General features: G+C 48.1%; 1 protein-coding gene across 2 annotated transcripts in view; it reads left to right on the top strand.

The window, feature by feature from the left end:
* Positions 1-20,265, top strand: part of RAB27B (RAB27B, member RAS oncogene family) — a 450,874-nt gene that overhangs the window by 189,560 nt on the left and 241,049 nt on the right. The window lies entirely within an intron of this gene.

Below are 20,265 nucleotides of genomic sequence, written 5' to 3'. Positions count from 1 at the left end.
GGTGGTGTTTTTGTCTTAAATTATCACTGTGTAGTCCTTCTGCTGTGAAAGTGCACTCTCATATACAGGGGGGTATTCATTTAGTGCAGTTTTTTCGACCAGTCAAAAAAACTGCACTCTTTGCCTGTTTTTAAGTCGAATTTACATTCGTCCTGTACAGTGGTAGAAAAATCCGGCACGGGTGAATACCACGTGGATCGGCAAATACACACGTTTTGTCGTATTTGCAGGTGTTTCCACCCATTTATTAGATCTGTTTTCGCCCATGCCGATTCGACAAAAAAAACAACAACAAAAGACATGGGTTAAAATGTATCCAAAACCGGGCAAAAATGCCCACTATTCAATACACATAGGTCGAATTAGTGCCAATTTTCCGACATTTATATTTCATTTGTTTTTTTTTTAGTGTTCTGTTTTACTTATACATTTCTTAATACAATAATATATAAAAATCTTTTTACATTATAAGCTTTACATTGGACTGAATGTGCAGTTAGGATATAAACGTGTTTTCGGGGCCTGTCAATCTCTTCATTGCCAGCGTGCAGCAAACTTTTGAATACAATAACAAACCGTCTTGTGTGTCTCCCAAGGACACCTAACATTGTGTGTAACACAGTAGGAGAACTTGGTGAAGTGGTTACACATTGAAGGACCACATAATGATAATTATATGCTGGTTTAGCCACTGAAATCCCTGCATTGCTGCGCCTAGTCATCTCACGTGTCGGTGTACTGCATTGTAAAACATTGGCCCTCATTCCGAGTTGTTCGCTCGGTAAATTTCATCGCATCGCAGCGATTTTCTGCTTAGTGCGCATGCGCAATGTTCGCACTGCGACTGTGCCATGTAAATTTGCTTTGAAGTTAGGTATTTTACTCACGGCTTTTTCTTCATTCAGGCGATCGTAGTGTGATTGACAGGAAGTGGGTGTTTCTGGGCGGAAACTGGCCGTTTTATGGGTGTGTGCGGAAAAACGCTACCGTTTCTGGGAAAAACGCGGGAGTGGCTGGAGAAACGGTGGAGTGTCTGGGCGAACGCTGGGTGTGTTTGTGACGTCAAACCAGGAACGACAAGCACTGAACTGATCGCAGATGCCGAGTAAGTCTGGAGCTACTCTGAAACTGCCAAGAGGTGTGTAATCGCAATTTTGAGAATCTTTCGTTCGCAATTTTAAGAAGCTAAGATTCACTCCCAGTAGGCGGCGGCTTAGCGTGTGCAAAGCTGCTAAAAGCAGCTAGCGAGCGAACAACTCGGAATGAGGGCCAATAAACGGGCATAGTTAGGGCTCCATTGTGTCCCGGTTTTCCCAACACAGTCCCTGTTTTGGCTATACAAATTATTCAATTCACAAAATAATCCAGCGAATCACAGTACAAATGGAGTTAGTCATGAATTTTGTTTTCTTTCCCCTTTTTTATTTGATTTTTTATTTTCAGGCTAAACAGAAGTGTGCGATAATTACCCGAGGAAACCTTACATCACATCCGTGATCAGATTTATTATTTCATTAGAACATGTGGTAGACTTGGCAGAAAAAATAGAAATGTTGCATTCAGTTTGAACTTGGGGGGGGGGGGGGGGTCATTCCAAGTTGATTGCTTGCTACCGATTTTCGCAGCACAGCGATCCGGTGAAAAAACGGCATTTATGCGCATGCGTATGGGCCGCAGTGCGCATTGTGGTTGTGCACAGGTTGTAGCAAAGTTTTCAGTCACACTGACGGCCGCAAGAAGATTGACAGGAAGGGGGCGTTTCTGGGTGTCAACTGACCGTTTTCAAGGCGTGTTTGCGAAAAACGCTGGCGTGTCTGAAAAAACGCAGGCGTGGCTGGGCGTTCGCTGGGCGAGTGTATGACGTCAAATCCGGACAGGAATAGGCTGAAGTGATCGCAAGCGCTGAGTAGGTTCAGAGATACTCTGAAACTGCACAAACTGTTTTTGCAGAGCTCGGCTGCACATGCGTTCGCACTTCTGCTAAGCTAAAGTGCACTCCCCAGTGGGCGGCGGCATAGCGTTTGCACGGCTGCTAAAACTAGCCAGCGAGCGATCAACTCGGAATGACCCCCTTGTTCAGCAAATTGCATCCAGTAATAGATCTAAAAAAAAAAATCAAATCCAAAATCTTTTGCTGAGAAAAAAATAACAGGATTTTCAAAATGTGTGAAGGAGTGTGGCCACTCCAAATTGCAAGACAAAAGAATAGAGGATATAGGGCCTAATTAAGACCTGATCAGATAGTCGCCGCCCAGGAAGAGTGTAAACCTGCCCGTGCAAGTGTGCATATGCATGTGTCATACCCTCCAACATTTTACACAGAAAAATCGGTACAAATCCGGAAAAGGGGCGTGGCCTCGGATAAGGGGGCGTGGCCACACACCTTTTCCTATGCTTTCAATGGAAGTTTGGAGAGCCAAAAATCGGTACAGACCATAAAAAAAAGGTACTGTACCTATTAAAAAGGTACAGATGGAGGGTATGATGTGTACGTCGTGCGAAAACTTCACCAGTCAGCGGACATCTGCAAATCTGTTCACAACTCACTCACCATCAAATGTTTTTCCCAGTCTGTGCGCAGCCCAGGACCTACTCCTACAGTGTGATAGAAACAGGCTGATCGGGGCCGGAGCTGACGTCACACACCCTTCCCAGAAAACACTTGGGAACGCCTGCGGTTTTCCTAACACTCCCAGAAAACGTCCAGTTACCACCTACAAGTGTCCGCTTCCTGTCAATCACCTTGCGTACGCCGGGCGATCGAAATTTTCACACAATTATGTCGCTGTTTGGGCTCGTGTCTGCGCAATTGCGGTGCATGCACATGCGCAGTCATTTGATAATTGTCCGCTGTACGAATTCGCACAGCAGCGATCAGGTCTGAATTGGTCGCATAGTACTAAAATAATTACTCCTCTTCTCACCCAATCTGCACAGTTCTCTGGTGATTACACCCCAGACCACTGTCACTGCGACAGATTCAATGTGGTGGAGTCAAGGGATCTGAGGGGTGAGGTGGGGAGCGGGTACTAATTACCTGGGTCTATTGGAGGAGCACTACAGGGGCCTAGGCCAGCTGCTGAGGAGATAAAATGGCCGCGTTTGCCGCATGTGGCACTACTTTGCAGAAGCACGCATGGAATTTAGCATTATTTTTGTTTGTGGGGGCATGGGCACATCTCCCAGATTTGGTCACGCCCCTTCCCTAGTAGCACCTGTGCCCCCACCAGTATTTCAACAGCCATGGTTGGACCCATTGTTTGGGCTCCATGGGGTCTATTCATGAAGCAGTGAAAATAGTGGAGAAGTGAGCTGGTGGAGAAGTTGCCCATGGCAACCAATCAGCTGAGCCGTACAATTGTATAGTATGCAAATTATAAATGTTACTTCAATGCTGATTGGTTGCCATGGACAACTTCTCCTCTGGCTAACTTCTCCACACTTTTCACTGCTTCATGAATAGACCCCTAAATGTGATGAGACCCCCCAGCCTGGCCAGGAACAAAACAGAATTCCCTAGGTGATGGACCCCCAAAAGATGTGTACGCCTGAACAGCGCAGGGTTCTCCCAGGCAGACCCTGAGTGGTGGATGCCAGGGTAATAATCTGAATTCAGAAAATATTTATGTACTTGTGTAGAACTAGAAGTTCCAGCAAGCCCTAACAGACATTTACTGCTGAGGCATACTGGCTCTAAGAAAACTACAGCACAAGTGACAAACATTCCATGGCTGCCAGAGCATGCTGGTGCTTATTGAACTACAAGCACCAGCATAGCTTGACCACCTGAAACGTGTAGTTATAGAAAAAAATCTAAAATCCAACACAGACTTTGAGTGTTGTATTATATTATTTGCTATAGTTTTGTCCTTGAGCGTTTTTTGGTGGTCGATGTACAAAGCTTTGAAGAGAGATAAAATGGAGAGAGATAAGGTGCCAAGCAATCACCTCCTAACTGCCATGTTACAGGCTGTGTTTGAAAAATCACAGGAGCTGAATGGCTGGTACTTTATCTCTCTCCATTGTATCTCTCTAAGGGTAACATTTACTAAGCAGTGATGAGTGGAGAAGTGAGCCAGCTGAGAAATTTTCCCATCAACCAATCAGCAGCTCTGTATAATTTTATAGTATGCAAATTATAGATGTTGCTTCAGTGCTGATTGGTTGCCATGGGCAACTTCTCCACTGGCCCACTTCTCCGCTCTTATCACTGCTTAGTAAATGTACCCCTAAAGGCTGATACACATGGAGAGATTTTAACTATGAGAGATTTTGACTGAGCGTTTTCCCTTGAACTGGCAGTAGGAGATTCTGACTAACTTTACCAGCGATTTTGGCTGTGGGCGACTTTGGCTAACTCATTTAAGCAAGGGGATGCTTTTTCTTTTACAGCGACCTAGCCAAAATTGACTTGCCTGCACGGTCTATGTTTAGCAGCGATAGCGGCCTGACGGGGACACGCATCGCTATCACTGGCTGTGTACACACGGAGAGATATGCACTAACTTTCTGAGCGATTTTGACTACATAGTCAAAATCTCTTAGCTATATCGCTTCGTGTGTATGGACCTGGCTTAGTACATAGGGGGTCGTCCGAGTTGATCGCTCGCTAGCTACTTTTAGCAGCCGTGTAAACGCATAGTTGCTGCCCATGGGGGAGTGTATTTTAGCTTTGCAAGTGTGCGAAGGCGTGTGCATCCGAGCGGGACGAAAAAGTTTTTTGCAGTTTCTGAGTAGCTCTGGACTTACTCAGCCGCTGCTTCACTTCACTCTTTTTGGTGCCGGAATTGACATCAGACACCCGCCCTGCAAATGCCTGGACACGCCTGCGTTTTCCCAAACACTCCCAGAAAACGGTCAGTTGACACCCACAAACGCCTTCTTCCTGTCAATCTCCTTGCGATTGGCTGTGCGAATGGATTCTTCGTTAAATCCATCGCCCAGCAACGATACATTTTGTACCCGTACGACGCGCTTGCGCATTGCGGTGCATGCGGAGTAATAACCTGTTTGCTGCGCTACGTAAAACGACAGCGAGCGATCAACTCTGAATGACCCCCATAGGCTCCTTAACCTAAACACTGAAATTGTAAAATAAAAATGACATTCATTGGATCTACTGAGGTCACCAATAGCAACTTCCACTCCCCACGTCAGAGCCCCCCCCCCACCCCCCCTCCTTTAGTACTCTAATGGGCCTGATTCTGAGTGGGATGCGAAGTGACTGTTTTTGCGTGAAGCTGCGAAAGCCATATTTCCTTCCTTATACTAATGAGAGAATATGTGCGTCTTCAGTGCGGCGCCCACGGATTTTCCACTCGCCACCTCAGCTGCCATTCATATCGGCACTCAGACCAGCCCCTTGCAAGGTGCTGGAAACAGGCTTCCCTTCTCCATGTGCACAATACTGCATTTTTGATACCCGCCTACGAGTTATGGGGGTCATTCCAACCCGTTCGCTCACTGCGTTTTCACGCAGCAGAGCGAGCGGGTCCCTGCTGCGCATGCGCTGGCGCCTTTGTGCGCATGCGGCACGGCTGACGGCCGTGGCAGGACAGTGATCGCCTCTGCCTGATCGGGAGGGAGCGAAACGTGGCGTTTGGCAGCCGTTTCGTAGGCGTGGTCCAGCCAACGCAGGCGTGGCCGGACCGGATGGGGGGCGGGCTGCAGCGGCTGCGTGACGTCACACGCAGCCGCTGCGTGCCAGGGAGCGAGGAGTAGGTCCCGGCCAGCTCGCTAAAGCTGCGCTGGCCGGGAGTTACTCCTGAAGTGCAAAGGCATCGCCGCTGTGCGATGCCTTTGCACTTTTGCGAGGGGTGCCGGACTGACATGCGGGGCGGACTAGACCCGTGCTGGGCGTCCCCACGCATGTCAGGGAAGAAGATCGTAGCTGTGCTAAATTTTGCACAGCTACGTTCAACTCGGAATGAACCCCTATAAGTCTTGCGTGTTGCTGTCCAGTTTCATCCCATTTCACACAATGTAAAGGTGTGTACACCCGGTGAGATAAATCTGTAAGATTTTGACTATATAGTCAAAATCGCAAGAAAGTTAGTGGAAATCGCAAGGTGCTAGGCAGCTTGCGATACAGATTCGATCCTGATGCGTGCTCCCGTGGGGTCGGTATCGTAAGGCTAGATAGACTGTGCAGGGAAGTCAATCTTGACTATCTAGTGTACTATCTAGTACAAAGTATAGTCAAAATTGCCACTTAGTCAAAATCGTACGTAGACAAAATCGAAAGTACAGATAGTCAAAATCTGTACAATCTGTGCTATCTGGGCTCTGGGGGAATTTGAGGGAAATCGCATAGTCAAAATTTGGCATAGCAAGGATCTCACCGTGTGTATGCACTAGGGAGGCCAATCCCGGGATCGGGATCGGCGGGATCCTGGGATTTGGGCCCAAAAATGCCGGGATTTGAATCCCGGGATTGTAGCCTCCAATCCCGGGATTCACGGGATTAGAGTGCACATGCGCAGTTTTTACCGGACCTCGCTGAGCACTATAGCTCAGCGCTGCATGGCTGTCAGCAAGGTAGTTCCACACACACACTGACCGCGCTGGCTGCATTTCAAATGTAGCGCCGGCTGCCAGCCAATCAGAGCTGGCAGACCGGCAGCCAATCAGGGACGCGGCAGCGGCCGCGGCTCCTGATTGGCTGCCGGACTGCCAGTTCTGACTGGCTGGCGGCCAGCGCTACATTTGAAATGCGGTCAGTGTGTGTGTGTGTGTGTGTGTGTGTGTGTGTGTGTCCATGGCTGCTGCCCGCGGCCTGCCCAATTAGTAAGTACTATCGCTACCTACAGCCACACCCTCTCACTGCTCCAGACATCCTCCCTCTCTCTCTCTACTCCTGACATCCTCCCTGCTCGCTACACCCACCTTCCCTTCCTGCTCCTTACATGCTCCCTACACACCCACTGTCCCGCTGCTCCCTACACCCACCCTCCCTTCCTGCTCCTTACATTCTCCCTACACCCACCCTGCCTTGCTCCCTACATCCACCCTCCCTCCCTTGCTGCCTTCCACCCCTCGCTGCCCTCCACATTTACTCTCTCTGCTCCCTACACTGATCCCTACTGCAATCCCGGAATCCCGGGATTGAGCATTTTTCAATCCCGAATCCCGGGATTGAAAAAAATGCCCCGGGATTGGCCTCCCTAGTATGCACCTTAAGATCTGGCAGAGTTCTCCAGATTCAGAATTGATTGCAGGTATGCAAAAATGCAAAAACTTGCATGAATGTACAGCGGCATCAACACCCAGAGGAGGTTACCGGGAAAAGGGTTGCGGCGTATGGCCGATAAAGCCATCGTGACCCTGGCAGAGGCGCCTAGACGTTCAATATTTGTTTATCATAACTAACTGAATTCCCGTGAAAACCACCTTTCTCGCTAGGGTGCTCGTTAGCCGAAGAACAACTGTAATGAAATTCATTTAATATTACAGCAAAAGCGCAATGTGTTCTCCATTCCTCCTTGTTTTAACTATCCAGATATAAAATGGGTCAATTAGACTAGGAAAAGGAAGATGATTCTTTTTATCTATTTTAAGAGACAGCTACATTTCACAGTCGTTAGTAGAAGCAGCTAGAGGGGTAGCGTGGCCGGAGGTCATACTAATAGAGCAGGGGGGGGGAATGGTGATCAGAACATGGAAACTTCACTTTTGTTTTAATAAAACATTTGTCGAGGGAGCTAGAAAACCTGCGTTTTAAGAAAGGGCAACACAATCAGCTGGAAGAAACATGGAAGCTTGTGGACCTTATATACAGACAAAGTGGAAAATTGTTATAGTATTACATTGTGTTGTAGCGGCATACCAGACGGCAACTGCGTTACTAGGGATGGCAACTGTGTTACTAGGGATAAAAAGTAAACTTGTTAAAACTGGAGCAGACTGAAAACAGCAAAGTGTGTAAATTGCAAATCAGGTTGGCATAGATTGAAGCTGATGAAAGATGGCAAATCTAATACAAAAAAAAGATTCAAATGCCTGAACAGCAAGAAAAGAGAAACTTAGACGGAAACTAAAAAAATATAGGGGGAGATGTATCAAGCCATGGAGAGAGATTAAAGTGGAGAAGTTACCCAAATCAACCAATCTGCTTCTATCATTTTATAGATTGCACTAGAAACATGATCGCTACGGTCTAGTCGGTTGCTATGGGTAACGTCTCCACGTGTCCTCTTTAGAAGGTTTGATACACCCACCCCCCAATTCTGAAGCACATTGTAGTAAATCTTTTATTAACACAATGTCAGGTAATGCAACGAAATATGTTGTTATTAAGAGATTAGCTTAGTAAAAGCATTGTTAACACTTAAGAAGGGATTTGCGATCATCCCTGAACATTTGGGTGGTGGTGCGGGGGGGGGTGAATTAAAGTGAACGCAAAAGGGGGCCACTTCTTGGACGTGTTACGGGAGCGTCACAGGCATGTCTAGGAGAGCTGCTGCGTTCAAAGTCGCAGATCCTCTGCTTCAGCGGCGCAGTGGTACCAAGAGAGGTGGGGAGAAGGTACTAATTACCCGGGCCCAGGACTGATGGAGGGGCCCAATGAGGACCCAGCAAGGGCCCTGGGCCCCCTTCCTCTCACCTGTCAGCAGCAGCTACATCTCTTTTCCGTAGCCTAGCACACATTGCTGTGTGCTGAGCTGCAGTGTGGCCAAAGAGGTGCTTAAAATACAATGTTTTCAGTATTTTTTTCTAAGGATGTATGGCCACACCATCTGTGATTAGGCCACACCCACTGAAAAGTACCTGGGCCCAGCCAGGCCCTCTACTGCCCTGCAGAGGCCATGCTTAGTTGGATTTCATGTGAGTCGCTGGAGTAGACCGGAGGCTTCTGCAAATATCCATTGTTTTGTCGACGTTGAAGTGTTTTCAATCTCCATCGAGAATGCACAGACTCGGAATTGGGTGTCTCAGCACTCGTATACTCCATCGCATGGCGGAGCACAAAGGGAAGGCTGAGTTTAGCGTTTACATTTCCGCAACTGTTATCGAGAGTGCGGCTGCAATCACGTCTGCATTACCAACCATCTCTGAATTAGGCCCCAAGCCATGTAGTAATCCTGCACTGAATGCAACGTGACATTTCAAAATTGCGCATTGGGATTTTTACAGATGTGTCCTCATACAGTACATCACTGCTGCAGTCACGCCAGACAGCCCCTTTCGGCACGCCAGGTCCCGCAAGACCGTCTGCTGTCTTTTTTTGCATGTTTTTTGTTTGTTTTTTGCAGAAAGTACATCTTATAGGCCCTACACACTGGCCGATTTTTTGAAAGATATGAACGAACTCGTTCATAAATGAACGAGAACTCGTTCATATCTTTTTCAGTGTGGAGGCTCCAGCGATGAACGATGCGCGGCCCCGCGCTCGTTCATCGCTGGTCTCCCGTCGGCTGTGCATGCAGGCCAATATGGACGATCTCGTCCATATTTGCCTGCACTTCAATGCAGCCGGGTGACGGGGGGAGTGAAGAAACTTCACTCCCCCCGTCACTGCCCCCCCGCCGCCGGGTCGCTCGTCGGCCGTATCCGCCGTCGGGCAGCTCGGTGGGTGTGTAGGGCCCTTTAGTCGCGATGCAGCTAAGACAGGCCAGGAGACTGTACTTATTCATTTGAAATGCAACACTTCTGCGACTGAGTCTCTGAATCTGTATAGGAAGTGCTACAATGCAGGTGCCACAGTTTTTTTCCAGTACAAGTTCCATTGTGTTCCGTCTACAGACTCAGTCACACACAATGTACAAGTGTTGCATATCAAATAAATCATCACAGCTCCTGGCGCATCCAATTCGTATTGCGTTGCGACTAACATGCGTTTTCAGGGGAAAAAGACGCCTGATGCTAGCAGAGCTGCATGGGACCTGGTAGCTCACTCGCGCCAGGCATCTCACTCTATGTGGCGTATAGAGACTAGATGTAGGAGGACGCATCTGTAGAAGCCAGGTGCAGGTAGGGGTAGGATGGGGGGTTGACATACTGTATGTTGAATCCTCTGCTTTATGGCGTGATTTCTGGGGCAATGCTATGGTGTCGTGTTTTACCATGAATCACTTAATCAGTATCCTGGACTGCCCATTTCAATGGGGAAGGATGGTGGCCTTCTCTCTGCCGATCCTGGGAGGAGTCGCCGAATTTCAGGAGTCTTGAGGACACTCCTGGGAATGTAGTTCATAGTAACTTGATACAGTTGTGGGGGGTTGAGTATGTGTGACCAGCGGTTGGGAGACCGCTGGCCGCCATACCGACGCTGGGATCCTTGCTTTTAGATGCCCGGCGGCGGGCGAAGGGGGGGCGAGTGTCACCAAGCCCCTTGCAGGCTCACTGCACTCTCCACAAGTTCTATTCGCACTTTATGGGTGTTGTGGACACCCACGAGTGGGAATAGATCCCTGACAGTCGGCATGCCAACTGTTGGGATTGTGAGGGGGCGGGATCCCGGCGTGGGTATTGTGACCGGCGATCACATAACTACATCCCGTTGTGGGGAAAGGTAGCCGTAGACTATGTTAATATGTACAAATAAATTCATGGTCAATACAGAGATTTGTCCAGTGAATGTTTTATGCCAATAAACATTAGAAGGACAAAGAGTCCTCTATAGCGAATGAAAAAAGAGGATGGTTTCATCATCGGTATAGTTAGGGGTTAATTTACTATAGGGAGGGGGAGCTATGTGATTTCTTACGGCAAAGTTACAAACACAAGATAAATGTATGTTATGCCTTCATTACCCGTCACGATATCGGTGTTAGGGTCTCCTGCTCTGTGCTGCCACGTCGTCATGGCAACCGGGAGACACGTGCTAGCGGAGTAACCTGAGCGCAGCTGATACTCCGGTTCGGGTCTTTTGCTGTGCAGTGATTACAGGCTCTGTGCATGGCAGGGATCCGGTGCTGGTTTTTGTGCTCACAGTCTGTGAGGTCTGAGTGGGGCGTGGACAGCACCTGCTATATAAAACCTCTTCTCAGGTTAGGCAGATGCTGCTGAATCTTTGTTGGTTAGTCAGTTCCTGAAAGCTAGCTAGTACTGTGTAAACTTTGTATTTGTTTGTTGCTTACTGCAAATAGGCCTTGGGATTTGGTATTACACTCTGCCAATCCAGACCTAGCAGTAAGACTGGAGTCAGTCGTTTAACCTGCTGGGGTTCTTTTGCTACTCTGTGAACCTAGCAAGTTTGCGGCTGTATTCTCAGACTTGCCTGCCAAAATCCTTTCTCACTGTGCAAGGTGTTCAGGTGTCAGTTTAGTGGCAGTAAGCTGAACCAGTGCACTGCAAGTGAGGACTAGGATTGTGGAGACTCTCCTTGTGTCTATTATTCCATCTCTGACCAAGGAGTTTACTGCCACACCCGTTGGTAACCCTTTAGGGTTTTGCTGTTGCCCTTAGCAACAGCATTTCGGGTTCTCTACGTATTAAATCACTACATCTCGCTTCTTTCCATCTGAGCATTCCTAATACTAGGGAGACACCCAGTTTCTTAGCCTTTGGGCTTCTCTGTTCACTTTGTGTTTATTTTGTTACCCTATCACCTTCTGTGTATGTAATGTCATATTCCCCAGTCTGTCTGTGAGTTCATTTGTTTTGCATCCCTCACCGTTCAGACACCAATACATTCCTGCTGGCACTGGTGTGCATAACATATTCAGCAGCCTAATACTCCTGTTGAAATTTTGTGGGAATATGGAGCATACCCCTCAAAATACTTTGCAACAGGTGGTCGATCAGGTGCAGGTCCTGACTCGACAATTTAATGATTTGTCCATTAAAATGCACACCTCGCAGGCCGTTGGCGGAGCTCCCGCAGCAGCAGTACCTTCAGGGGTTAAGGAGCCGAAAGTAAATCTCCCGGATCGTTTTTCTGGAGATCGCTCGCAGTTCTTTTGTTTCAAGGAGAGCTGCAAGCTATATTTCCAGCTTAGGCCTCAGTCTTCTGGGTCGGAGATTCAGCGGGTGGGCATAGTGATTTCCTTGCTACAAGGAGACCCACAGGTCTGGGCATATGGGTTGCAGCCTGACTGTCCGTCGCTTAAAAGTGTTGATGCTTTTTTTACGGCACTGGGCATGTTGTATGATGACCCTGACAAGACGGCCTCAGCCGAGGCTCAGATTTCGATCCTTAAGCAAGGGCGAAGGCCAGTTGAGGTTTATTGTACGGAGTTTCGGAGGTTGGCCCATGATACCCAGTGGAATGACCCAGCCCTGAGACACCAGTACCGAAGACGTCTTTCTAACCAGTTAAAAGACCAACTGGTACAATATCCCTTGCCTGATAGCTTGGATCAGCTCATGCAGTTATCCATTCGGGTGGATAGACGGCTGAGAGAGCGCAGGCTTGAAAGGGAGACCGAGGTTTCCTTCTTTCCCAAGGGAACCTCAGACTCTGAGGAATTTTCCGAGGAGCCTATGCAGATTGGGGCTACCCGCCTCTCATCGCGTGAGAAGACGCGGAGAAGACAGCAGGGGTTATGTTTGTACTGTGGGAATAAAGGTCATGTGGTAGTATCATGCGGTGATGGGAAATATCCTGTCAGGTCAGAAGTCCGAATTTCCCAAGAAGACTTTTATCATTCCGGTGACCTTGAAGATCCTCGGTCAAACTGTCAAGACTGAGGCCTTTGTGGACAGTGGGGCCGACGGGGTTTTTATGGACCGCCAATTCGCCCTGAAACACTCTGTTTCCTTAGTACCCTTGGCATCGGAAATTGAGATTTGTGGGTTAAACGGGGAACCATTATCCCAGGGTAAAATTACCTCTTGCACTAGCCAGATTTCTTTGTTTATTGGAGCCACACACTCTGAAAAATTGTCCTTTTATGTGACTGTCTGTACTTTTGCCCCATTGGTGTTGGGGTTACCCTAGTTAAGGGCCCACAATCCTCAATTTGACTGGGTCTCTGGGGAGATTCTTAGTTGGGGTACTGATTGTTTCAGGAGTTGCTTGAGCCTTCCAGTCAGGCTTTCGGAGCTAAGTTTGCCAGGATTGCCAGGATGTTATGCAGATTTTGCGGACGTGTTCTCCAAAAGAGTTGCAGAGGTACTACCTCCCCATCGCCCCTATGACTGTGCCATTGATTTGTTGCCGAATGCTAAGCTTCCCAAGAGCAGGTTGTACTCCCTGTCACGTCCTGAGACTCAGGCTATGGCAGAGTACATTCAGGAGAACTTGGCTAAGGGATTTATCAGACCTTCACAGTCTCCAGTTGGGTCGGGGTTCTTCTTCGTGGGTAAAAAGGACGGTTCGTTGTGACCCTGCATCGACTTCAGGGAATTGAACCGTATCACGATTAAAAACTCATACCCACTGCCTCTCATTTCGGTCTTGTTTGACCAGCTTCGTACTGCCACCATTTTTTCTAAGATTGACCTACGCGGTGCGTACAATCTAATCCGAATAAGAGAGGGGGATGAATGGAAGACTGCCTTTAATACCCACTCAGGGCATTATGAATATTTGGTGATGCCTTTTGGGCTCTGTAATGCCCCGGCAGTCTTCCAGGACTTCATGAACGATGTGCTCAGGGAATATTTGGATAGATTCTTAGTTGTATACTTAGATGACATCCTAATCTTCTCCCATTCCCTGGAGAAACATCGGAAGCATGTACGCTTAGTCCTCCAGAAACTCAGAGACCACCGGCTTGGGGCGAAGCTGAAGAAGTGCGAATTTGAAGTTCAGCAAATCGCATTTCTAGGATATATTATCTCCCCAGAAGGTTTCCAAATGGAGGGTTCCAAGGTACAGGCAGTCCTGGATTGGGTGCAGCCCACTAGTTTGAAGGCGCTTCAGCGTTTTCTGGGCTTTGCGAATTTTTATAGACGATTTATCGCTGGATTTTCGTCTATAGTGGCGCCCTTGGTGGCACTCACTAAGAAAGGGGCGGATGTTGCTCACTGGTCTTGTGAGGCCAAAGCGGCTTTTGCCCGTCTCAAAAGGGCATTTGTCTCGGCCAAGGTGCTGCGACACCCAGATCCAGAGCGTCCTTTTGTGGTGGAGGTGGATGCCTCTGAGATGGGTATTGGGGCAGTGCTCTCTCAGATGGGGGTGTCTGATAATCGCCTTCATCCCTGTGCTTACTTTTCCCGTAAATTTTCGCCTGCCGAGATGAATTATGACGTGGGTAACCGGGAATTGTTGGCTATTAAGGATGCACTCGAGGAGTGGAGAACACTGGCTTGAGGGGGCTAAGTTTGTGGTCTCAATTCTCACCGACCATAAGAATTTGGCATATTTAGAGTCAGCGAAGCGCCTCAATGCCAGGCAGGCACGATGGGCTTTGTTTTTTGCTCGCTTTAATTTTTTGATAACATATCGCCCTGGGTCAAAAAACATCAAGGCTGATGCGCTCTCGCGGAGTTTTGCTCCAATCCAGGAGACCACCGAGGAGCCATTGCCCATTGTGTCCCCATCATGTATTAAAGTGGGCATTACCCAGGACCTCTTGTCATTAGTCCTTAGAGCACAGGAGCAGGCTCCTCCAGACCTTCCGGTAGGTCTTTTGTTTGTGCCTCCTAGGTTAAGACAGCGAGTGTTCCTGGAATTCCATGCCAAGAAGTCGGCAGGTCACCCGGGTATTGCCAGAACTCGGGAGTTGCTATCTAGGGCGGTGTGGTGGCCCTCGGTGGCTAGGGATGTGGATCAGTGGGTTCGGGCATGTGACATCTGTGCCCGAAATAAGACTCCTAGAGGGGTTCCTGTTGGCCCATTACATCCACTCTCTATTCCATCTAAGCCATGGACCCACATTTCAATGGATTTTGTGGTGGACTTGCCCAAATCCTCGGGGATGACAGCCATCTGGGTTGTCGTTGACAGGTTTTCGAAGATGGCGCACTTCGTTCCATTGGTTGGGCTGCCATCGGCCAGACGCCTGTCTGAATTATTTATGCTGCATGTTGTGCGCCTCCACGGGTTGCCACTTGATGTGGTCTCTGACCGCGGATCCCAGTTTGTGGCCAAATTCTGGAGGGCATTTTGTTCCGATCTCCAGATTTCTGTCAGCTTGTCGTCAGGCTACCATCCGCAGTCTAATGGGCAGACTGAAAGGGTGAACCAGTCCTTGGAGCAGTTCCTCAGGTGTTATGTCTCCAAGTGTCAGACTGACTGGGTGGCTCATCTGTCCATGGCGGAGTTTGCCTATAACAACGCGGCTCACTCTGCTACAGGGATCTCTCCCTTCCTTTGTGTGTATGGGCATCATCCTAAGGCCAATTCTTTTGACCCCCTGGACTCCACGCCTGGTGGTTCCTCTGTGGTTTCAGTCCTTAGAGGTATTTGGAGGAAAGTGAAGAAAGCCCTTGTGTCTGTGTCATTAGTGACCAAAAGGGTTTTTGATAAGCGGAAAAGACCCTGCAGCTTCAAATTAGGAGACTTCGTCTGGTTGTCTACCAAGAATTTGAAGTTGAGACAGCCATCTCATAAGTTAGGCCCCCGGTTCATCGGTCCTTATAAGATCACTAGGGTTATCAATCCGGTGGCATTTCAGTTAGATCTACCTCGTTCTTTGGGTATCAATAAAACATTTAATTGTTCCCTTTTAAAACGGGCGATTAGTAATCCTTCTTCCAGTGGAAGACCTTCCCCTCTTCTGATACGTGGCCAGAGGGAGTTTGTTGTTGAAAGGATTCTTGACTCCAAGATGGTTCGGGATCGGCTGTCATTTTCGGTGCACTGGATGGGGTATGGCCCGGAGGAGCGGTCGTGGGTGCGCAGTTGTGATCTTCATGCCCCCAGACTGTTACGCTCTTTCTTCTCGCAGTTCCCCGATAAACCCGGTGGTAGGGGTTCTTTGACCCCTCGTCAGAGGGGGGGTACTGTTAGGGTCTCCTGCTCTGTGCTGCCACGTCATCATGGCAACCGGGAGACAAGTGCTAGCGGAGTAACCTGAGCGTAGCTGATACTCCGGTTCGGGTCTTTTGCTGTGCAGTGGTTACAGGCTCTGTGCACGGCAGGGGATCCGGTGCTGGTTTTTGTGCTCACAGTCTGTGAGGTCTGAGTGGGGCGTGGACAGCACCTGCTATATAAACCCTCTTCTCAGGTTAGGCAGATGCTGCTGAATCTTTGTTGGTTAGTCAGTTCCTGAAAGCTAGCTAGTACTGTGTAAACTTTGTATTTGTTTGTTGCTTACTGCAAATAGGCCTTGGGATTTGGTATTACACTCTGCCAATCCAGACCTAGCAGTAAGACTGGAGTCAGTCGTTTAACCTGCTGGGGTTCTTTTGCTACTCTGTGAACCTAGCAAGTTTGCGGCTGTATTCTCAGACTTGCCTGCCAAAATCCTTTCTCACTGTGCAAGGTGTTCAGGTGTCAGTTTAGTGGCAGTAAGCTGAACCAGTGCACTGCAAGTGAGGACTAGGATTGTGGAGACTCTCCTTGTGTCTATTATTCCATCTCTGACCAAGGAGTTTACTGCCACACCCGTTGGTAACCCTTTAGGGTTTTGCTGTTGCCCTTAGCAACAGCATTTCGGGTTCTCTACGTATTAAATCACTACATCTCGCTTCTTTCCATCTGAGCATTCCTAATACTAGGGAGACACCCAGTTTCTTAGCCTTTGGGCTTCTCTGTTCACTTTGTGTTTATTTTGTTACCCTATCACCTTCTGTGTATGTAATGTCATATTCCCCAGTCTGTCTGTGAGTTCATTTGTTTTGCATCCCTCACCGTTCAGACACCAGTACATTCCTGCTGGCACTGGTGTGCATAACAATCGGTAGCTATAACTAGGGAAGGACACTGTTTAGGCGACTGCCCTATGAAGTTTATCCAGTCAACAGATTTGGGGCCGCAGCGGAATTCTTTTCTTCTCTTCTTCCTCTTCTTTTCTTCTTCTTCTTCTTCTTAATTGACAGTTGTCACATTGCCGCTTTTAATTTGATTTCCCCAAGATCCCCACAATTACAATTAATCAAAGGTGGAACTGGAACTGGTCTGTTTTCAGCCTTTCTTGCTGTGCGGCTGGTTTATCCTCCGAGAATTCCATGGGAATATGGACGGAGAGGGAAATACAGCGAGTTCTGTGGGCATTGGAACAAGAATCCCGCAGTTATTTAAGAAATAATTAAAGTGATTGAATACAACTCCTTGGGAACCACTTGCTAATATTGTTTCCTGGAAAGTGGAGTCACCCTTTTACTGGGTAATTGCCTGGCGTAAAATCCGGGCTTTTTCTGCAAAGTTGTGGAATCACTTGGCAATAAAGGATGCGGAGAAATACATTATCTTCTTAGCAGCTGTGATTGGGGATCAATAAAACACCATTAACTTTCAGTCTTCATAATCACTTGTCAGCCTACACCTAAAGTTTACACGTGAAATATATCCCTGGAATTGCTGGAAATGGGATTGTATTCCTATGTAATGCGGCCTGTATAAGATATACGCTATATTGGCATATATAGGACTGTCTGCAATCTCTTGCAGCATCCCTCTGATAGCCTTCCTGTTGCATTCTAGTACCGTGTGTAGCATATTTACGGTACTGTATCTTTATTGCAAAGCAGTTTTAAATGAACAATACTTTTGTAGTGCTCTTACTTAAAAATGGGGTAAAAAGTAATTTCAGTCTTTCATTGAACGTTGGCATTTTCTCTTATAGGGATTTTCAGATTTTCCTCCACAGTGGCCGAAAAGTGAGAAGTCACACTCTGGGAAACCCCATATTTCTCAAAAGTTAGCATGAAATGTAAAATGACAGCAAATATCCAGGTATTTCTGATGGTATCTACTACCTCAGCTGTCAGTGACGCTTGTGACGGATAAAGAAGATAATGTGGAGCTATTTCAAATTGTGCATGCTAAATCAGCGTTCACTGGCAAGTCCCACGTCGCAGTCCAGCAGCAACGGGTGCACCTTGGCTTGCTGCAGCGCAGGCAGAGCCATACCAGGCGGGAGCTGTCCTGTCCCCTACTGCAGGTGTTGGCAGGGCTCCTAGGACAAAGCTCCGTTGGAAGAGCAATGCTCACACTTGGATCCCGCTGTGAACCATGCAGGTGACCCTTCAGGACTTTATGGGCAACATCCAATCTTCAATAGAACTCCCATCTTAGTAAATTTAGCTGCCCACTCGCCCGCAACTGCAATAGACACTAACCCTCCCCAGGGACACCCACAGCAGGCCACCCACCCTCAAGAGCCACCCCCGCAAGAGAAACTAACCCACCGTCACTCACGGAGCTCCTCCGCCTGCTCCTGTTGTAGCAGGGACTTCACCAGAGCAGCTGCAGCAGGGATAGCGCACCGGGTCGAACAATCACTGTCTCGCGGGACTATCACTATCCCGCGAGACTGACTGTGATTGGAGGAGCTCCTCGGCGGCCGCTATTATTGAACAGTTGAGCCGCAGGAGGGAGACTCCTCCACTTGACAGCGGACAGTGTGGGGGCCCCAAATGTGTGGGGTCCCCGGGACGTCCGTCCCTTTCGCCCCTGCCTTAATCCGGCCATGATTTGCGTCATATTTGGATCAAGTCCACAAATATAACCACTATCCTGCAGCTATTTGCGATATACACTCTAGTAGAGAGTATGTGGCACTTACTGTACCTCCCTTGCCACTCCTGGAGTCCTTGGTGGTTGGCCGTATAGAGAGATCTGTCATCACCGTTTCGGCAGCCCATCATCTTGTCATCACCATTGACTTTGAATGAAGTAGGGCAAAAACCATTTGCTCTACACTGTTAATAACTTAATGGTTACAAGTTAGATAAGGTCGTATCGGTAAAATGAAACTCTAGAGGTTAAATATGTAAAATAGACACTAGCAAGTAAAGAAATCCACTTAAGTGGAGTTTGTTATTTTGTGGTATTAATATAATAATTTATTGTTATTATTGATCTTAAGCATGGTTGCTCGCAGCGGCCGCATCGCTGAAAGATGCGGGTGTTGTGGGAGCGGAGTTATGGCATTGCAGGCGGCAACTGCGGGAAAATGGGGGAGGGCCAGGACCATTTTTCGGGGTGGCTGCGTAAAAATGGATGTTGACCGCCTGACAGCGCAATTGAATTGCAGACACATCGGGGAGCGGCCTTACCCTCTGCTGGGCGGCTCCCAGCATGTGCAGGGATGAACGCAGATCTGGCTGCGTATATGTCTGAATAACCCCCATTATCTCTACTATACTCAATATAAAAATGAAAGTATACTTTATTGATGAAACAGAACTGTAAAGAACATGGGCGGGATGTACCAAGCACTTATTGGGTACATACCGGTGTTAATTATGCTGGTATTTGAATAGAAATGCAATTAAAATTGCAAAGGACAGCCCTGCTGATGAGAGCTGTCCTTTGTGATCACTAGATTTCCAGGTTCAGGACCCAGGCGTGCCTCTGCCCATGCGCAGAGAGACATGGGCACCAAGGGGCTGCTGGGAGGGATCTGATGGGATCCCTCTCAGGAGGAAATGTGAAGAGAAGTGCATAGGCTTCTATTGGGTAACACTATAAAAAGATGTCATTACCCACCGGGTCCAAGCTCCGGAAATGCATTGCATTCTGGAGCACGGTACATATGGGAATGTGGTCAAAACTCTGAAAACGCTATTATCTGAGTTTTGGACGCATTTTCAAAGTTATTACATCCTGTCCTATGTGCCTTATTATTATTATTTATATAGCGCACCAATTACACCGCTCTGTACAGACAATATACAGTATGTCTGGAGTATTATTAAACATGCAGCCCTCCAGCTGTAATGAAACTACACATCCCAGCATGCCCTGCCACAGTTTTAGCATTCCCTAATAGCAAAACAGTGGCAGGTCATGCTGGGATGTGTAGTTCCACAGCAGCTAAAGTGTCGCATATTGAATACCCCTGATATGTATGATTTACATTAGGCACTGTCCCATTGGAGCTTACAGTCTTAATTCTCACACACGTACACACACGTACACACACGTACACACACACACACACACACACACACACACACACACACACACACACACGTACACACACACACACACACACACACACACACGGTGTGTGTGTGTGTGTGTGTGTGTGTGTGTGTACATCTTGGTCACTTTGTTTTTGGAGTGTGGAAGAAAACTGGAGCACCTGCAGGAAACCCACTTAAACACAGGGAGAACATAAAAACTCTCACAGTGCATGCTGCTCAAATCAATTTAGAAGTCCTTTTCAGGTGCATGAAGGGGTGTGGTATGGTATGCCGGCGGCCGGGCTCCCGGCGACCAGCATACCGGCGTCGGAAGCCCGACCGCCGGCATACCAACAGCGTGGC

Source organism: Pseudophryne corroboree, chromosome 1 (genome assembly GCF_028390025.1).
Source record: "Pseudophryne corroboree isolate aPseCor3 chromosome 1, aPseCor3.hap2, whole genome shotgun sequence".
Lineage (NCBI taxonomy): Eukaryota > Metazoa > Chordata > Amphibia > Anura > Myobatrachidae > Pseudophryne > Pseudophryne corroboree.
The sequence above is the reverse complement of the archived record's forward strand: the minus strand, read 5'-3'. Positions and strand labels throughout refer to the sequence as shown.